Source organism: Mya arenaria, chromosome 7 (assembly GCF_026914265.1).
Source record: "Mya arenaria isolate MELC-2E11 chromosome 7, ASM2691426v1".
In the NCBI taxonomy this organism is placed as follows: Eukaryota; Metazoa; Mollusca; class Bivalvia; order Myida; family Myidae; genus Mya; species Mya arenaria.
The window spans coordinates 35605576-35612368 of NC_069128.1; positions in this window are offsets into that span (position 1 = coordinate 35605576).

The following is a 6793-nucleotide window of genomic DNA, read 5'->3' on the forward strand; positions in this document are numbered from 1 at the left end:
ATATAAATTCTTATGCAAACTCGTAATAATGTTTTGCTCCAAAATTTGCCTTTTGATTTACGTTTGAGTATATTGATATTTGAATAAAGGCATAAACGTTTTTTTCTCTGAAATTCAGTAATCTTTCGGAGGCGACGACGTAAATATATTTTTGGATGCAATTGTTCGGAACCTTCGACCAATCACAAACTGATATTCAGTAGACTGTGTGTGTGCTTGTGAACTTTTATTGGACGACTCCGGCAGATTCCTAAAATTCCTAAGAGTCAAGAACGTAGGCGTAACACTTAAATTGAAATCGCAACACGATCACTTGCAGCTTAGTTAAATGTTATGAATTCTGACATTTTAAACCGTCCAAATACATCCGAAGTTGTATTAAGAGGAAAATTACCAAGGCGCGCCAATTGGTGGAGCGCAATGTACATATATAGCCATTGTTAAATTTGCTGTGTTATTCAAAACCAACTTGAATAGATCACTAAACACGAACCTCTGTTTAACGTCCCGTTTGGAAGACAATGTGTGATTTTAGTTGTGAGGGGGTGAATCGAATCTGCACTTCCTTGGTTGGTAGTTAAGGGTCATTCCACTGGACCAATGGACTTCGGATCTGCAACGCGTAGCCCTGTGCTAGACCTGCACGATATTTTACTTTTGTAGATGTTTGTGCCTCTGAAAAAAATTCTTAGTGAATTTGAATGATGGGAATATCTTTTACGTTTCTATCGAAATGTTAAATTAAACCTAGAAACTACTAACAGAAAACAGATTGATATCAAGAGAATGATATGAGCATGTCCGTGTAGTTTCAGGAACAAGGCATGTCCTCTTAATATGTATATATACTACAACTCAATCATATGATGGGAGAAAAGCAGTAATGTCCTTGCATTCTATCAATATATCAGATTTAGTCTAAGCAAGATTCAGACATGAACAAACAAAAGGGAAGGAGCGAGTCATGTCGTAAAAGATGTGTAACCGGGTATAGTGGTAAGTATCCCCGCCTGTCACGCGGGAGGCCAGGGTTCGATTCCCCGTCGGGGAAATATTTGTAGTGTGGGTTTGCAAAGACGAAACCACTCAACTTCGGAGTTCGAATATATTTATTCACGTTGCCGAATGAAACCTAAAACATATAATAAAACATATAAAAGTATATGCTAACATAATCATACTATTAATAACACAAAATACAAAGACAATGGACAGTGATTGGTAGATATATCAAGGGAGACTTCGCGGTTAAATACATAAAACATTCTAAGAACTATGAGTAATAAACTTACCAGGCACGTCTTAATAATAATTACATATGGAAGAATATTTCAGCTCAAAGATAAGAGCGAATATTAAATAAATGAGTTAAATATTTCAGCTCAAAGATAAGAGCGAATATAGTAACAACTGTTAGGCCACAACAAATTGATCATATGTTCTACGGATTTTGCCAAAAAAAAGTAGGAGCGAGGGAGTGAAAAAAAATAATATTTTTTTTAAAATTAAGGCAATTCAGAGGCGAGCGCAAAGCGAAAAATTAAAAAATAAATAAACAGTTTATATCTCACCAAATTTATCATACAACTATCATGAATTATGTCAAGAAATGCTTTTTAATTGCAAACATAGGTTCTCAGTTATAAATGAAAAGGTTTTGATGGTAACACATGAAAATCTGTCTCAATATTTAAGAAATGGCAATAAGATCTAGTGCTTCACTATTAACTTCAATTTAAAAGTGGATATATTGTTAAGACAACAGTTCTCATAGTAATTATGCAATTATTTGAAGACCAAAAAGAAAACTATTGTATTCATTCCGTAACTTACTATCACAAAAAACATTTTAGACTAGTAAGAGTATATTTGAGCATTTCCAAATATTGGGTCAGGTCTAAATTTGAACCTCTTGAAGCACATGATAAAATTGTAGTGACTTTGACATTGCAGAAGATCGAAAATGTAAATAACACAGAGAACATTTCTAAAAAAGACACTGTGGATTAAATTGCGGGACAACATAATTAAAGCAGCACCAAACAAATCTGCAAATGTGGCAACGATCATTATGTTAGAGCAGGTGGTGGAATAAATATGTTTCCCTTTCAAGACCTCGCCTTTACCACGAACCTATGGCTTATAGGTCTGTGCCTTGAAAAAGAATATCATGACGGCCTCCATAGCTTCAATGCCCGTAAGAAACAGGCCTCTTTAATCACAGGCAACTTTACTGGACTTTCGGTCCAGCCAACCCCGGGTAAATCCACTTCATTCATCTGGCACTGCGGGGCCACCTGGAAGGTAAAAACACGGCCAATTCCCCGGCTATCCCTGGTATACCCCCGGACCCTGGGTGGGGGTGGCGGGGGGGAGGGGGGATTTCTAAAACATTTACAAGTCCTACTATTATTGTCAGTTTATAACAATTATGAGTATATGAAAACTGAGAAATGCATTTTAGAATTAAAAAAATAACTCACGAATTTATGTTCAATTGTTGTATGTCGTGTGTCCGTGTATTTATGCCCCCACAAAGTGGCGGCATATAGGGTTGCCCTTGTCCGTTCGTACGTCTGTCTGTCTGTCTGTCTGTCTGTCTGTCTGTCTGTCTGTCTGTCTGTCTGTCTGTCTGTCTGTCTGTCTGTCTGTCTGTATGTCTTTCTGTCTGTCCGTCTGTATATCCATCCATCCATCCATCCATCCATCCATCTATCTATCCATTAATGTCAAACCCCTACGTGGGACCTAGACATTTGCGCGTCAAGCTGCAAGAATGTTAGTAAAAGTTGTGAAAGAAACAGTACTTTTTAAAAACAAAGTTAAAATAAGGTGGTACACATTAGGTTTAAAAATAAAAAGAGTTTTGATAGCTCCCTATGGCGATACATGTTCAATCTGACAGACAGCCTGATTGAACTGCATCAGGGGAGGGCAGGACACTATGTTGGGTGGGAGGTTGTTCCTATGGAAGACAGCTCTTTGGAAGAGGATCATCAGACAGTTGACAATGCAGATAAATACATTTTTGAAAGTTTTTCTCAGTGTCTCGTTAACTTTGCAGTAAACAAACAGTTTGTTTTTCCATGATATATGATTTAAAATGGTAATATTCAAAGAACAAACAACACGTTTTTGCTGTAAAAGTTGAGAAGAATCTAGTGGTATAGGTTTTCTCCCCTCACCAATGTAGTTGTGGGTTCGTCCCCTTCATGGGTATTTCTATCGCGTCATTTAAAAATGAACATCCAATGATTTAATCTACTCAGAAAAAAGGACTCGAGTGAAAAATATCAATTATAGGTTTCAAAGCGACACTTATCGTTACGTGTTCGAGGAAACATTTTGTTTTCTTATACCAATTTGCCAACGATTTAACGCCCTGTTCTGAAAATGACAACTGCAAGAACCATCTATATTTAATTATTGTGATAGTTTGATTGTATGCTTTGGGCGGATGGCAGGGTCTAGAGTGTCTTATACCCTATTAATCGTTATTTTGGTAATAGTTCGATTGTTTGCTTCGGGCATGAGGCAGGGTTAACGATGTCCTATAACCTATTAATCATTATCCTTGTGATAGTTCGATTGTATGTTTGGCCGATAGGCGGCGTTTACAGTGTCGTATACCCTATCGAACTGTATCAATGTGAGAGTTGGATTTTATGTTTTGAACAATTGCCATGGGGTACAGAGTCTTATATCCTTTTAAACCTAATCATTGTGACAGTTTGATTGTAAGTTTAGGAACCTGGCGGAGTTAACAAAGTCATATAACCGCTATCATTGTGAGAGTTTTATTGTATGCATTGGGTAGTTGACAGACGGTGTCTGATACCCTACATTTCTTTTGACATTCTATCTTGTTGATATCAAAAGCCAAAATAAGTTTGATTTGCCTATATCTATGTATATGTATATGTGTGTATACTGCAAAAGTTTTTGTCATCACGATATTTTTAGCATTTAGATGATGACAGATGTTGTTTATATCAAATTGTGACTTTTGATTAATTCCAATACACCATGTCGCAAAGCGGAAATTTAGTACATTTTCATGAAATTGGTTTAAGTCTTACTGAAGTATTATAACAATGCGTTTGTATAATTCGGTTAATGACTATACGGGTGACCGTGTAATGACCGGAAATGAGCGATCGTGCATCAGCGTCCATAATTTCTACCCGTCGTAGGCCTAAAGGAGTAATAAAATATGAATTGAGAAAATAGAAAAATTGCTAATTTGCATCAGTATTCAAATTCTCCAATACATTGTCTGTTATATTTCAAGAATGTTTTCAATATCCAGATTTTAAACTTGATCCTAGCACAACATGCTAATACATTCCACTGTTTTTCTCAGCAAGTCCGTTTCTAATTTTTCAAGATAAAAAACTAAGCATGTTTAGATGATATTACAGAGATTAGGATTGGCAAACAAAATATATTTCTCCTCCTCGGGTTTAATATTTCACTGGTTTGGTATCTATTGACATTTATGCAAATGGCAAAGTTTTGAATATTAGCATTCTCGTAATTTTATTGTAAACATAAGGAAGCAAAATGGGTTTTTAGTCGAAGTCTTCCCGTCATTCTTATTTTAACAAGATGTAGTTCGTACAGATTACATTAGTTCCTTTGTGCCCAACTCGTGTGTTCATGTAGATAACTTGGACTGTGTATGAGAAAAATGTACTTACATTGACATGAATCTTCTGTTGACATTATTCCTAGATAGCTTTAGAAAATAAGACGAAAACTTTATTTAGAGTCGATTGTAGTAAATAATTCTAAAAAATGGTCTTTCGTTGAGTAATTTTGCCCAATATATCACGTGAATGTGTTGTTGTTTCCAGCCCTCTGACTTACTTAAATTTAATTTATCAAATCAGTGTATAGTTTATCTATAATTTAATATTGCAAATTATACAAACGCAAACTAGTTTTATTATGAGGAACTTGGACCACTTGTTCATAGAAATGAATTTACATAACAAAATAAACTGACTCCACGCAATAAAAGGAGAACCAAGAAATACTGTTGGATATAAGTTGTTACGTTTCTCTGTTAGCCGTTTTTACATTTCTTGTCTCATATTTACTACTCCAGAATATTGCATATTTCTATTCCTCTCTCCGGCTCCTAGGGATATTAATTGTAGGCGCACATACATAATTATGAATAATAAAAACATCCCCAGTGGAATATTCAAAGACCTGGATTGATTTTAAAACGATATGACTTTTAGGCATAAATCATTTGCAATGTAAATTTGCTTTAATGTTAGTATAACGCGCACTCATAGTATAGCAGTTGATATCTAAATAATACTGCTCATTTATAGGTTTGTTTATGAACTTAATGTAACCTCTCTCCTCTGCTTCTCCAACGCCCACCCAAAAAATAACACAGAAGAAAATTAACGACATTTGACAACATTTAAAGCTACTGTCGCGGCACATTTATACCACAATAGTGCATAGTGCATATTGAAGCATTATTGCTAGTCAACATAACTTTGCAGTCATTAACAATAAATAGCCTAACATAGTTCTCCTGTACCTACGGCTTAAAGATAAGAACAGACAAATCCGATTTGATGTCACGATATGTTGTCAGGTCAAGAACAACGTCAAGAGTATTCGGTTAAAACTACAAAACGCATAATATGTTTGATGTAAAGGTCTAGAAGTCAACGCATCATAATGTATTGAGATTTTCGGCCGTATTCATTAAGCTTCGTCGTGGAAATTGATAAATCTAAGATGAATTCAATTAAAAATAGTAATGTCTTTACACCAAAACATCAAAAAGAAAATCAGCAAGGACAAAATCCAAAGAGTTAATTCTTTGCAGAATGCAATCTAAATGTCGGACAAGGAACGTTTTTGATGAAAATTTGAACCGTATGTAAATACTATTAAATTGACAATCCTAACAAGGGTGCCAGGTGAATCTTACACGCCGCCCGCAAACTATAACCCTTTTTGAAGGACATAATCAGAATTATATGACATGTTTATGCAATTGAACAAATATGTGTGTACCATCCACTTCCTACAGCTTGAATAACGTGCAATCATTTGAATTAATTGTGGCACAATATTCGGTCAGTTTCAAGTTGTTTCTGACTGAAGTTTACTGGCAACGGAATAAGTGGTGAAATACTGTTACGACATTAATTTGTTGCCATGGTAGCCGAGAATAGAGTACAGACAAAATATACATACTCTTGTTGTTATGGATAAAAGGACAGAAAAGGAATTTCGTAATTTGTAAACAAAGCGAGATTTGGCTAGAAAGACACTCAATTTTTTAGCATGGCGTGACCTGGTTTATTGTTAAATAAAATCATTTAAGTACAAAATAAGAAGCCGGAGATTAGGAATCCCAGGACACTAGAACGCCTGTAAAGAATACCTCCCCGTTCCTACTAAATATGCATAGAGTCTGCATTTAGCATCATAGAATTGATAAACCCGGTTAGGCAAATATTTCTGAAATATTTATTGATCGTATGAATGGCAAAATTTGTACATATTGTAAAATAGGTTATACTTCTATCCCATGAACAGAAACAAGGTTCTGCATGACGCTACTCTGTATATAATTCTAGACTGAAAGCAAATTAAATACAAACGGCAAAACTTAATACGGTTTACTGCCTCAAGCATCATTAATTCATGAGGTTTCTCGGAATCAAGGTACATTATGCAAACTTAAATTGACACTAGAACGCCTGTACGACTACCTAACGGTTCCTCCTTAATATGCATAGAGTCTGTGTTTAGA